The sequence below is a fragment of the Halictus rubicundus genome, chromosome 17 (genome assembly GCF_050948215.1).
Source record: "Halictus rubicundus isolate RS-2024b chromosome 17, iyHalRubi1_principal, whole genome shotgun sequence".
In the NCBI taxonomy this organism is placed as follows: domain Eukaryota; kingdom Metazoa; phylum Arthropoda; class Insecta; order Hymenoptera; family Halictidae; genus Halictus; species Halictus rubicundus.
This window is the reverse complement of record NC_135165.1, coordinates 7,596,485-7,611,325: the sequence shown is the minus strand read 5'-3', so window position 1 is coordinate 7,611,325 and position 14,841 is coordinate 7,596,485. Positions and strand designations below refer to the sequence as shown.

The 14,841-nt window shown below is 45.1% G+C and overlaps 1 protein-coding gene across 18 annotated transcripts in view; it reads left to right on the top strand.

Annotated features, from left to right (window-relative positions):
* Window positions 1-14,841, top strand: part of LOC143362424 (bromodomain adjacent to zinc finger domain protein 2B) — a 295,115-nt gene that overhangs the window by 89,251 nt on the left and 191,023 nt on the right. For 16 of the 18 annotated variants that reach the window (XM_076802569.1, XM_076802576.1, XM_076802568.1 and 13 more), the window contains exon 2: window positions 7,614-7,675. The exons of the other annotated variants lie outside the window; for them this stretch is intronic. The gene's annotated coding sequence lies outside the window, so the exon portion shown is untranslated. The remainder of the gene's footprint in view (window positions 1-7,613; window positions 7,676-14,841) is intronic. 18 annotated transcript variants of the gene reach the window in all.

Here is a 14,841-nt window from a genome sequence, read left to right as displayed (position 1 = left end):
GAACTATCCGTGGAACGAGGGACACGGCCAGATAGAACTCGAGCCTCGAAGAGTAGTAGCGCGTGCTCACAAACTCAGCCAGCGCCTCTCGCAGCGTGTGTCTCCCTCCTCTTCTTCATCCTCCTCCCGTACCCTTCACCCTTCTCTGATCTCATCCTATGCTACGGGTACGCGCGCTCTCGTCTCTTGGCCCCACCGTCCGCGCCTAACCAACCTCATACCACCGCCTTCTCTTCCTCCTGCTCCTCTCTGCCTCTTCATCCTCCTTCACTCCTCTCTCTCTCTCTCTCTCTCGCTCTCTCTCTCTCTCTCCTCTCTTTCCTGTCCGCTTCTATCTCGGCCCGCTACGCTTCCCTCCCGGTCCACCCACCGACCCACGAAACCGCTCGTTCCCGCGCCGACTCACCCCACGGTAACGCCGGCTCTCTCCCTATTACCCGCTAGCTCCTTGCACCCCTCTCTCTCTCTCTTTCTCTCTCTCACTCTCTCGCTCTTTTACCCTATTTCTCTCTCCATCTCTCTCTCTCTCTCTCTCTCTCTCTCTCTCTCGCTTTCTCTCCCGGCTGCGTTACCTTCTCGGTTCGTGCGTCTTCTTTCAGAGACTCTTCCTCGTTCAACGCTTCCGTTCGTTTCTCTCTTCGTGGTGCACCCCCGGCTCCCATCTCCGCCCAACCACCCCCTGCGACCTCTGGGTTCGTGTCACCGTTCCGACGCGCCGGAAGGAACCACCGCCACGGACACGTACAAAGGACCTCGATTGTCCGACTTCGATTTTGATGAGCTTCAGGGAATGATGGAACAGTGGGACAGGGGGTGGTTTACTCTCGGAGCGAACTGCGTGGCCCTCACGGGCAAAGCGACGATGGAAAAGATCTAGGTTGTTGTTGACTGGAGAGTAGGCGTGGTTTCCGTGATCTCGATTTTGGCATAGGGTCCTGGGACTGTTTGGAGGACGTCGATTCTCCTAGCATCTTGGATTCGGGTTATTGGGAAATGGATGTTTGTAGGGGAAGGAAGAGGAAGCACCAGTGGATTGAGTATCGACCTAGGTTGCATGTAATTTATGAAACAATTTAATAGACGACTGCGGATGTTTGTGCAATTTAGAATTTTTGTAATTTTCTGAAAGTGGAGTCAACTAGAATTTTATTTTCAGCGGCAGTAGACTTTGTACATTTGAAATGAATAACAATCGCGCTAAATTCTGTCGAATGTTATGTTCTAGCATTTTTTGAAAATTCTCAGAAAACATAAATGCATAAAGACCCGCAGTTGTTCCACTGGATTATACATCGATCTGATTGACCCCTCGTGTAACCAGTTGAGGGTTAATGACAGTGTCGTACTGATACCAGACACCCTTGACGGTGCATCCGCGACAGTGCACCGTTGACTGATGGTGTCTGGGTCCACGTTGACCCAGGTTTCTAAAGACTTCGCTCAACGTTTCAACTTCCGACTGAAACTGACTTAAACTTCACTTTATTTTGATGAAGCTTAGCCACGGGGTCGACTTGTTGGGAAGTGGTGGAACGGAGAAGATATTTACAGAGATTAAGAAGTAAGAATTTGCATAAGAACCTAGACGCTGTAGTCTATACTGTTTTTAAAAACCTTCGTCTCAAGCTACCTCTAGGGTTGAACATTTCACTGTAGAATGCTTCCTCGAACAATGCTGAGGTTAGGGACACCTACCATTCTACATAGTTTGGGACCACCCCCATAGTTTGGCTTAGAAATAAGCATGATTACCAGACTGTAGATTTTATACATTTATGACAAAAATATATTAGTATAGTACAAATCTGTGAAGGCGTTAATAGAATGATCTTGGTATATCATTCTCCCCTTATTAACCCTGCGACAGCGGAGTCCGGGTCCACTTTGACCCAGAGTATTAACACTAGATTTACGGGACCCGTCAAAATGACGGATTCTAATATTTTTAATTTACGAATATTGAGATTGTAAAGATGCATCCATGAGGAATTATTTGACAAATTGATTTCTTTGGATATATATTCTTAAAAAGAATGGCCACAAATTTTGACAAATACAATCATGTTATTTTTGTAAAGTAATGTAAAATAGTCATTTTCAGTGTTCCGTAAACCTAGTGTTAAAGTCGTCATTGGATGAATTCGTAGCGATTAAATTGAATGTATAGAATGTTACATTAGGACTATCAGGGACAACATTTATCTGAAAAAAAATTTGTTTCAAAATGTTGATAAATAAAGCTGCGAATGGTGTTAAGCAAACTCACCTTTACAAGTGACTATGATAAGTTTGTTTGGATAATTATCATTCACCGGAGCACGTCCGTTCATTCGTTAGAAATTGATGTTCGTTCATTGGTCATTTGGCCAATTTTCCATTTAATGTCAGATTTTGGGTACAAGCTACCTACAACGGAATATAGTTAGAATCGTGTTCTGAAAGGTAAGAACAATGACAAAGCCTTCTTGTAGAAATAGCGCCGAGGAAAAGAAATAACGACTTGCGAATACTAATTTCAACGGAGATGCAGCTTAAGCGTTGATTGGGCAGGAGACCCTAGCACGAGGACGAATGGTTTCTCGGAAGAATGTTTCGCAGTCCCGCCCGCCGCCTACGAAGTCAAAGAAGCTCGCAAATCGTGCGAGCAGAATCCCGTAGTAATCGGTAGTAGCCGGCGTACATCGATCGCACAAAGTCTCGTCAAGATCGAAACCGGACGTTTGAGGTCCTGGATAGAGGAGCGCAGGGAGAGAGAGAGAGAGAGAGAGAGAGAGAGAGAGAGAGAGAGAGAGAGAGAGAGAGAGAAAGAGAGAGGCAGCCGCATCGGCAGCGGGCGCGGGTATACGGTTAGAGGTACGAGACAGCCGGGGCTCTTCGCGATTATCTTTTGTCCGATCGTACGCCGACGGTTTCGCTCGCTAGCTAGTTCGCTCGTCGCAAACGCGTGTGCAGTGTGCACCCCCGTGTGCCGGCTGTGTTTGTTTGCGCGCGGGATGAAAGCGCGCACACGCGCGGCTACACATGCCCTCGTGTTTCAGTCTCTTCTGTGTCTCTACTGCTGCTGCTGCTGCTGCTGCTGCTGCTGCTACTGCTACTGCAACTGCCTTCCCTCCTTCGTCCTCCGTTTCTCTATTCGTAGCCTGGGCTGGCTCTGTATATGGACGCTTGTACGTGTGTCCCGCGGCGCGCCGCCAGCGTTGCGCTGCGACGGCTAGAACGACGAGCTTTATATTATCGTCGCTCCCGGCGATGCCGCGTACCACGGGAAACCAGTAGCTGCCTCTCTTGCCTCGAACCTGCGAGAGAAAGAGCCAGATCGAGAGAAGGGAGAGGGAGGGAGGCGGAGAAGGAGAGAACGAGAGGCGGCGAGTCTGGAATTTTGCGCAGCTCTGCGGGTCTCGATGGCCGGGAATATGGGTATTATCGGTGGGTTGCTTTTTGAAACTTTGGCTCGTTTGGTCCTCTTTCTCCTGCGCTCGCCCCCCCCCCCTCTCTCGCTCGTCCTAGGAGCTTGTAATTATTTGCGCGCGTGTACCTGTCTATCTATCCACCTCTCCTCTCTCTCTCTCTCTCTCTCTCTCTCTCTCTCTTTCTCTCTCACTCTATCTGTCTGCGTGTGTGCGCCAGCCTATAGCCGCGTTACGCGGTCGCGTAGCTCGATACAAAAGTAACGCTGTCGGGCATGCGGCAAATCGACGGTTCGCTGAGTTCAGGTCGATAGATGTGTGCGCGGGTGTCTCTCGATCTATACGTGTCTGCGAGAGACACGCTGCTTGCGCTCCTCTCTTTCCCTCGCTTTCTCTGTCTATGCGAGCACCCGCGCTCCCAAATCAGACTCATAGACGAACCAATTCCTAGCCTCGGACCATTCGTCGTTTTGACCGACTAGAGACACCATTAGAAAGAGACAATTTCTCCTACGTCATGTGCCTCGTCAGATTTTCTGTAAACTTTCCTGCCCAAATTACAATCTGTTTTATGGTTGCAGCGACTCGTACTTCTTTGTAGCTCATAATATTATAACTACAAAATGTATATCTATTGTATGCCTATGTGTTCTCCAATGGCTGCACGTTGGCTGTACGACAGCGGTGCTCGGGTCTATTTCGACCCAGAGTATCGAAATTCTCATTCAATTAGTTTCTGACGATTAACCCTTTGCGGTCGTATGTCTACTCTCAGTCATCAAAGCTTTCTTACTGTTCCAGTCGTATGTCTGCTCTCAGCCACCATAGCAAAGAACCATATTGATCTTACATTATATTAAGTTTTTACGTGACATAAAATTAAAACATATTATTGTGTTACATATATCTAAAGTTTAAAAAAGTATTAATAAATGTTGTTTTTCCTTCATAATCTTGCATATTATGTATTACTGTTCGTTCAACGAAAATCAATTCCGACCAACATGACACCTATATATAAAATACGACCGCAAAGGGTTAAATGAACAGCTGTTGCTACGAACAACAGAAATACTGACGCGCCTACGAAATGTACCTCTAGAAATCTGTTTCATCAAATTTGTAAATAAACCGGTAGCCAAACATCAAATAATGTCCTACGACTCTAGTCGGATAAAGGGTTAACCATAGACTTTTCCGTGTGCGGTGGGACAAAAGAGAACCGAGAAACTTCTCAATTTTCCACCGACGACATGCCAGCCGCAGAAACATGCTCGCAGCTCATTTACAAGTTAAGACCAGCACACCTTCTAGCTCGTCGAAGCGTGTTTCGCATAGTCTTCGGCCAAACAGACCCGCAGCGTCGTAACAGGCGTCGAATCAAAGAGCAGGAGGACTGAAACGGTAACGGAAGCATCGCGAAGGCGAATTTTCATCGGATTCCTCGAAACGCAGGTTCGTTCGATCGGGAGAGCTAGGCAGCTCGCGTTCCTCGCGTCGGTAATTTCCACAATTAGCGTTCGCGTCTCGGCGCGTAGGTCCGCGCTTATTTATAGTCTTGTCCGGTATGTCTCTTAGTTTCGCAAGGAAGACTATCACACCCAGCTCCGAATCTTAACCTGATACGCCAACTCTTCGGGGACGATGTACGACTCCGCAATTTCCAAATTTTTAACCGTTTGCCCTCGGAGAATTTCTAACTCCGATCATTTCTTCTGACCTAGAATATTTCCATTGCACATCATTTTTTGTTCCCTCTGCGCATATGCAGTTCAAGGAAAATACAAATCTTACGCATGAGTTCAAGAAAAATTGATTTCGACTCTTAATCGTTTTAATCAGTTGACAATATTACTATCACATTCGTAAATTCTTCCGATGTTTCGTTTAAGTTTCGACTATTAACCCATTAACGCCCAAGAATTTTTTTTAAATAAAATGAATAAAACACACATAACTGTACTGGAAGCGATATATATATATGTGGTCAATCGAGTACAATGGGCTTATGAATGGTATTGGATGAAACAGTCTCTTTCAGTACACAATGTAACCTTACACTTAATGCATGCCCATCTCATCCTCGTATGACTATCGTTTCTACACTGTACTGAACGGATATCAACAGAGCGTGCAAGGACTCGCAGTATACCGGACTGCAGAATCAAAATATGTGCGAATATCTCATTTATGGTCGGTAAAAAAGAGATAACCATTAGCAATACAGCTTTCTACATGTTTAGTGAGTACTTGCAAACGATGGACAAAACATCTAGTCAATCTTAGATGGCGCTAGAAGCAAACAAATATAATCTTGTTATCCTGTACTCAAACGAGTACAATGGGCGCTAACGGGTTAATTTTTGTTCTAAATGCATGAAATAGTCTCGTACTTAAGAATTTCATTAGAAATTTGAGAAATTTCTACAGTCGAATTTTCTATCGCGCGGTTGACTTTCTGTTTGACGAAGCTTAGATGCTATTTGAACAGCTAATCATCTATATATAGAAGATTATAGCAAGAGAAGATCGCGTTTTGCTTTCGGAACGGACGTCGATCGTGGTCCGGTAGTTGAGCAAGATCGTGGACAAGGTCCATCGTTTCTGTATCGAGCTCGAGCGATCCCGAAAGACCGTAATCAGCGAAGAATGTGTATAAGAGCTAGAGCCTGGCCGTTGGTGGATAGGTTCGTTTCTTTTTTGTGTTTTTTTTTAAATACCATCCTTAGAACCTGAAATTTGGCCGTGGTTGCACGGGTAACGATCTCGGGACTCGTCGAACGCCCGATCGGTATACCAGATATTTCTCGATGGATACTTAGCACGTTACCGCGTTGAACCCGCCGCGATAACGGTTTTCCATGGTTCGTTTGTTGCGTGTAAATCACCCGTTCCGTGGCCACGTATAATTTGTACGTTATATGCTCGACACTCGCTCCGGCAACCCTTTCTACGACTACCGCTTCATCGTTTGTAAGCGCTCGCGCACCGCCCGCGCTCGAGAGAGAAGGAGAAGGCAAAGGGTGAAGGCAGAGAGAGAGAGCGAGAGAGAGAGAGAGAGGAAGGGAGAGAGCAAGAGAGCGCTCCCCTTCTTCAGCTGGCAGCGCAGCCTCGTTATCTGTGCGAGAAAGCCCGATTGATGTCGTTTCACGCACCGGCGATCGCTCACGGATTTCGAATTGATGGCCGGACGAAGAGGAGGATGAAAGGGTGGACTGGGTCAGAATTAATTTCACTTTTCTTTATTTCATCCTTCTTTTTTTTTTTTTTTTACTTTCGACTGCAATTACAAAATGGGAAATCGGACTCCCACCACAGGGACACGAACGTTAACACCGGGAGCAGGTCGTTTTTAATCCATTTTATATTACGAAGCAACTGCGGTTTTTCAAAAATTAAAGTTGAGTGTAACGGGAGCGCGAATACGCTAATTTCGTTGAGCCCTGTGGGGTCTTCAGAAAGTACTACATTAAGGATCCTATTAATGTACCTTTACTGCAAATCCTGGATTTTTTAAAAGACTGAGGATGATGTATTAAGTCTAGACTGCGGATCTTTGAAAATTGTTTGTATTAATTGCAAGACGTGGGAACCACATAGGAATTTATTTCTTTCTCTGGTGGTTTTAACTTTTTTAATTTTTATACTGTTTGAAATTACACCTACCCATTCTCGTCGAAAATGCATAATTCGTAGTCTAGTTATGACAATTTTTTAATGGAAAGCTATACTGCAAACTTATTGTCTTGTGAAGTACCTATGATTACTGATTGCAAAAATGTATTTAGTGACTATGTTGGTAAGATTATGCGTCTCATGGACGGACAATATGCTTTTCGTACCGTGGCACTAATAATCAAATTAATCGTTCGCTGTAATTCCTCCGTCGATTATGCAATAGCAATTCCAATTGCCCATGGAGAAGTTACTTTGAACAATGCTACGAAGCTTTCTTTAAAAAGTCCTCAAATTGTGCCAACAAACTATATTCGATTCGTAATCGTGCGTATTAATGAAATGACGTATACATGGTATACTTTAATGAAAAAACATGAATAGTACGAAATGGTTTTACCATATACGTTCCGTAAACAATTATAATTGCATTTATTTTAATTGAGCTCTATGCATCGTTATGCAGTTCATACTGCATCATATGGCGTAAACAAAATCCTGTAAAGTTTGTTTTGTTTGTTTTTTTTTTAGATCCTAATTCGATCGCAACAGGGAGCGAACTTTCCGTTCAACCCTATGGAAATGGAAAATGGGTGAGTTTTCATTCTGATGGGATATCTTGGGAAAGTCGTGGTGGATGGGAGTTTCACGGACGAGGATAGCACACGTTCAATATAATAGATACAGGTACAGTCGTTTCTCGATATTTGTCCACAACACGGGTCTACCCAGGGACATATATCGAGAAAACACTGTACCTATATCTATTATATTCTTCTTGGCCCCTCACGGGGTATACCCCGCGGCAGTGGGGATAGTTCTGGGACTTTTATCGGCTAGATATTTGGGACATATATCGAGAAAAAACTGTATTCTATTTTACGAGATTATAGAACACAGTGAGAAAAATTATTTTATTGACGAGATAAAAAACGAGGTCTCTAAAGAATCAACATATTCCCAACCAAGTACATTTACAATATCTTAAGCTATAAATTGAATAATCTGTAGAGGCTTATTTAGGGCACCCGCCAATGCCCGCGGGTACAGCTGTGGGCAATGTGACGTCAGCGGGAAAAATATTGTCATAGGCTGAACCCTCGAAAGGAGGCGTGGAAATTTTCTGCCAGCACCAGTGTCGCCAGATCAAGTCTTGTTCCCCCACTCTAATTTCCCTTTCCACCGCGCCCGATCACGTGACGCGTTTCGTCTCTGTCCGGTATTGGCAGAGAAAGGGTAACTTTTTCCCCTTAATTCGTGCTCCCTCCCCTCATCTGGCGACACTGAGAACGCGACTGATTTAGACCTTTCATGAATTGCTATTAAAAACGTGGACAGTAAGAGAACTGTCTTTCCACAGAAATGCACACCTACGTTCATAATATCATTAGCTATCTGTTAACACTAGGTTTACGGGACCCGTCGAAACGACGGGTTCTAATATTTTTAATTTAAAATTATTAAGATTCTACGGATACACACATGAGAAACTATTTAGCAAATTTATTTCTTTGGGTACATATTACTTCAAAAATATTGCTGAAAATGTAGGTAGCCCGTTCTTGTTAATTTTACAAAGTAATACAAAATAGTCACTTTTAGAGCTCCGTGAACCTAGTGTTAAGCAAAAGATCTGTAGGGGAATATTTGGACCAGTTCGACATCTTGTTCTCGAAATCTTTTTTTCTGGAGTACTTCCTTGTCTCGGAGAAAGTTAGTCGCCGGGTTCGATGAATATCGCCATTTATCGGCTTTTCGTCGTCTCCGTTTATTAACCTCATCGGATTTTCCATTCCTCCGTAGCCGGTGTAAATAAAACGGAATAGTATTTCGCATTAAGTTCCGCGGGCACGTCGAACTCCTGCGAGTCGAATAAATTGTCCCGATGACGTCAACGGACAGTTCTGTCTCTTACGCGGCGCGAATGTACGTGCACTCTGATTGCAGTACGCGCATGCTGCACCTTGCGCATGGAAATGCAGGCCGCTGGCGGTGTGTGTATGTGCTCTCTCTTGCTCTCTCTTTCTCTTTCTCTCTCTCTCTCTCTCTCTCTCTCTCTCTCTCTCTCTCTCGCGTGCGCGCGCGCGAACTCCACGGAATGAGTCAACCAGCGACGCGTTTCTTCGGCGAACTCGGTTCCTCGTTTGCCGATCGAAACCACCCACGCGATCGCCTTCACTTTCGCAAATTGCACGACTCTCTTTTGTCGCTACATCATTCGCTGAATCTTTTTGCGAAATTTCCTACCACGCCGGAGCCTTCCGTATCCGTACTACGTAGTAGTAACTATTGTAACGAACATACAATTACAAGTACGAAAATTGAAAGTGCGATTGCATTGCGATTAAAGCCACTGGTTGTCCCTTTAGATTTCCATTAAAAAATATACCGAAAACCGAACTGTTGCAAACAGAAATTTGTCATTTGCCATTCTATTGTACATTGATGACTAGACTGCGAATTGCACGTGTTTATCACAGAAAAGAGTAAGTGAATTTTAGAAGAATATTTCCAGGAGAGAATTTTAAGGTGTGGATAGATTGTTATCAATTAATTACAATTATTAGAAGAAGAAACATATTTCTATCTAGTTTCTGTTTATTTTGCATAAACATCTGTGTGTGAGAACAAATGTTCCGAGTCGATTGCAAGAGGCAGAGATTCGATGGCAATGTATCTTTTCCTGTGATAATTTTAATAATAATGCCCACTATAATAATGCTCTTAAATTCTTTTGAATGTCTTCCTAGCTTTGTGTTTCACCTATTAATTTCTGTCATAAGCGCATAAAATCCGCAGTACGGTTATAATCGAGCAGAGTTTGAAATCGTTTCTAATATTGTACGTATGGTGTGTGTGTGTGTGTGTGTGCTAAAGAGTTTGCGAATTAAAAGTACGTCTACGTGTTGTTAAATAAATAACCTACCAGTTACGAGCCAATATTTTACTATATTTCATGCACACATATTTTTATAATTCGCCTAATAAAAGCCAATCGAGCCAGACGGACGAGCAGCTTTGCGAAAGCTGGTCAGAAAAATGATATTAGAACATGAGGTTTTGTAGTCGGCTATCAACGTCGGCGATCCGGCATTCGCGTGCATTTTCACGGATCTTTCGCTGATCGAGGAAAAGGAGAAAGAGGATGAGAGAGAGAGAGAGAGAGAGAGAGAGAGAGAGAGAGAGAGAGAGAGGGTTAGGCGGAAGGAGAAAATTTTTTCTCTTCCGTCGCGTCGGTCTCTTCCCCTTTCCGTTCGCGAGTTCGCGTACCGAATTTATGGCGGAGATAACTCGGCCTAAGTAGGAACTTAAGCGACTGGAGGGGCGTAAAATATTTTATGGTTACAGTAAATTTTATCGGTTTATATCTCCGCTCCGTTAGCCGTATTAATATAAGGTGATCTCCGGGCGAGAGGTGCGCGACGACGTGGTATTTTAATGGAACGAATCGCGCCGGTTTCCGCGATACCGCGATTAATAAATTCCTCGGAAACGGTTTTATGAAACACGACGCGTTGGCGAGCCCACCTTTGAATCGACCACGCTCGATTTATCGCGCAACGATACCCGACAAGCGGTTATCGTCGCCCGAAAATTTACATCTAACCGCCTATCGATCGTGTCCACCATTTTCCTCGTTTATTCATCTTTTCCCCGATTTACACAGGGTGTCGTCGATCCGCCGGTACGAAAATAGTGTACTGTTTTTTCTCGTTCCAGCATTCTTGCACCAGCAGATCAGAGACACCCTGTACGCGCAACATTTTAGCGTCGTACCTCTTGCAGCCGAGCAATGTTGCGCCAGTTTCCCCCCGCCGCGGCATCTCTATGCAAATCCCATTATTTCTACCCTTTGTTTCTACGCTCCCGTGTCTCTTACACGCTCCGAGCGGAGAATAGATTTTAAAATTCGCGCCCCGTGCGTGTCACCGGCTCGCGGAGACGCGGCCTGAATGCATCACCGGAAACCTCGCTCTCGTCTTTTCGGAAAACCCGGGCTGCAACGCCGGGAACTGTGACTCCTGCAGCTCTTGTCACATGCACCCTGCAATTGGTCTAGTTGCATCGACAAGATCTGCGGTTGAGACGTTCGAGGGTTTGGTTATTATTGGGATATGGGTATATATAATAAAATCACACTCTCTATCTGTATACGAAATAGAATTTATATTTCAACAGATTCTCTAAAAGCACGTTGTCGGACACGTCTTTACGGTTTGAGAGGAACGTCGCGAATGAAACAAGAAATCGAAAACAGAGGAGCAACAGTCCAATATGAACAACTGAGGATCGAGGGTTCCATGCCGGTGTTACGGTGAAATGGCTGGTTTCGCGAAAGAACGCCGTATTTCACTTTCGCGATTGAATACTTAAAGATTTCGGGAATTCGAAGATGCTTTTTATTTGAAAGTTGGATCGGCGAGACGTGCCGTAGCAGAGGTAATCGTCGACTGCCGGGTACACGAGTTTGGGGTCTTATATATTAATGGGTAATCTTGTTTGGGGTACAAAGCTTTGGGACTGTTTCATGGTTCAAAGTGTTGGGTGCTGAATCGGTCGTGAACTTGGGCCTGGTGACGTGTTGCGAGGGTTGTTGTCTTGGCCTTATCGGGCCGTGACACCGGGGACAACATGCAATGTATATTAACTGCAGATACAATGTATATCAAAAGCCGATTCAAACGGTCCTTCCTTCTAAAGAAATAACAGATTAATTTTGTTCTATTTATGAAATAAATTCCAACAGTTATCTTACAAACGTTAAGAAAAAAGTGCTATTTTTCAAGATGTTGTATCAACAAATAGTGACATTGGTTATCTATTCTTGCAGATTTATACCTCGTAGAAAAATACACCACTTTCCCATTTGAGCCACTCCTCCAGCTGTAACTGTTTCCGAGATATTCGGCCAAATATGGTTCCAACCCCCAACTTTGAGGGTTGTTTTCACCCCTTCAATGCGGACGATGGCATTTCCCACAAAGTTCCATTAAAATCGACGTCTGTCATTTCGGTATGTTAGTGCAACCAGCTTTAGGGGACGTTCTTAATCGAAGAAAATATTTTTGTGTTCGATGAAACTCGTTCTTAATTTTTGTATAATTACATTCATTTGGCGTTTCTTCTATTTTGTGTTCCACCTACTGATTTTTACACATAAAATCGAGGACTTCGCATCATAGAGGACACTTTAGATCTAATGTTTCGTTGTCTCCATCCAAATAAAAAACATTTAAACAAATACATTACCGACACGAACATTTCAGGAACTTATCAATCTCTTGATTTGATCAAGCTCCCAATTTTTGTATCCCGATCAAGATAAGCTGAGGCACTTTGGACCAATTTTTCCAATTTTCTTCGTGGCATGGTTAAACATTGATTAGCAGCTTTCAATCATAAAAATGGCGTCAAGCAGGTAAAGATACGGGAATATGGCCACGAGTATGAATATTTACCGTATAACGAGGGTCGACCACGCGTCCGTTCCCAGAACCAGTCACGATACCCACGTGATTTTGCCGAAACTATGGTCGGGGCTAGAGCGTCGAACACCTATCGAGGTCCCACGCAACAAGAGGCCGCTCCACAACCGAAGGTATAACACTGCCAGGACATTGTCCCGCGGACCCGCAAACACCCACCCCTTGGACACAATGCGCAGCGGGTAACACGGAAACGCTTGGCAAATCCTGTGCGGGTGGTCTCATTAAAAAATAGCGTTGCGCCAACTATGCTGGACCGATGCGTCAAACGCGGACCAACCGTGTGCAAACTTGACCCGTTGAACCTGGTTGCAGTTGCGACGTTAGCGAGGATTAGAAAGGATCCACCTTCGGGGCCAATTAACCCTCACAGAGCCAACTGGAATGTATTGGCGATTGTGCGGTTTGCACTTTTACGAAATTCTTATAATCGGATCAAACCTTCTGCAACCACTTCAACTTGGCTCGGTATTTTTTGACATTTTTCTAATCGATTTTCAATGGGACTTTCCCCGAGGTAGGGAATTATTAGGTGACTCGTATGAGTTTGTGGGGTCGTTCACAGGCATTCCGACCAACCAGGGCCAACTGAGACCAAATATATAATTTTTCACGTAATTATATCATTGTTAGAACAATCAATCAACGTGACACATAATAAGTACGAAGATGAATTTGTTCGGAGCTTTGAATTTTACGTATTATATAATATTACGTGTTACATGTTATCCTGGTGAAACATTTGTTTACCAAGTCTATCTGAAAGAAAGACGACACTTCGCTCTGATAATCACCGGCGCGTACGTGCACATCGACAGGTACTTCGATTCAAGCGGAAGAGTTATTGCTGGTTCATTGCAAAAACCACGGATCTTGCCTGCAATTCCGGTCTCGTTTCCTTACGACGAGCCGGTGCCTGGCGCGCAAGCTTTTCGAAGCCCGAGACGGTGGGATACGCCGAATGCAGTCGCGAGTTTCGGGCTCGATTCTCGGGTCTGAGGCTCGTACTCGTCGAGTCGAGTCGAGGCGAGTTGGTGTCGAGAAGCGGAGGCGATGCCCAAGCCTGGCGAGGCGAGGCGAGGCACCGCGGACAAGGCGAGGTGAGGCGAGACGCGGAGTGGAATCGTTGCGGACGCATGAAACGGCGTTAGCTGCGCACGCCACCGTCTCCGCCGGAAATTATGCCAGCTCTCCGTTTCTACGTTCGGTGTAAACGAACCGAGGTAACGCCGGGCGGCCACCGCCGACCATGCCAGTGCGGAACACGCCCCCAGGAACTGCGTTTCTCGTGGGCGACGGCCTGAAATATCGAGCGCCTTGCCCGCGTACACACGCGAAAACGATGGAACCCGACTGTCCGGGAAAGAGAGAGAGAAAACCGATCCCCCCTCCCCCTCAAGAGAGAAAGAGAGTCGGAGAGAGCGAGCCCGTTGCTCGCCGGGACGAAAACGAGAAGGAAACAGCCGATCGGACAGGTTCGACGGGGAAGGAACGATCCTGGTGGCCCAACGACCGCGGGGAGAGCAAACGCGGACACCACCAAGACGAGAGGAAGAGAGAAGATACCCTCGACTCGGATGGTGGGAGACCGAGAAAGGGTCCGCGGCTTTCGAGGGATAATTTTCCGTCCGACCCTCCTCTGCTTAGGGAAAATCTCGACCGGAATATGCTTCCACGGCTCGACCCTGCGAACAACCCTACTCCCTCCCCCTAGGGGAGCCACTGAAACTCTAGAAACGTTTACTCCAGGCCTACACGCTTTACGTACCTGGCCAGTGCTCTCTGGGACTGGCGAGGATTCCACGAAGCACCGTGTGTCAAGCTTAGTCTTCTTCTTCTTCTCGTTCGATGATGGTCTTTCAGAAAACTCGATGCCTCGAGGTGGCGTTTCGTTAGGAATAACTGTATGGCTGTGGACGTGATCGGGATTTAGATGCGTTTGGGATAATCTCCTTAAAATGTCGTTTTATTGTTCCGTCATATTAACCTCCTCCCACTAGGATTTATTTCATGGTCGCAGCGCAAAAAGCTTCTGGAAGAACGAGAACATTTATATGTGTTTATATTTTTTCTAGCGGCTAAACATCGATGACAGAAAAATAGAATTTTATACCGCGTTATAACAATTATTGTAATCCGAAATAATATACCCAATTTCATTATGAGAATTTTAACCAGTTAACACTAGATTTACGGGACCCGTCAAAATGATGGATTCTAATATTTTTAATTTACGAATATTGAGATTGTAAAGATGCATCCATGAGGAATTA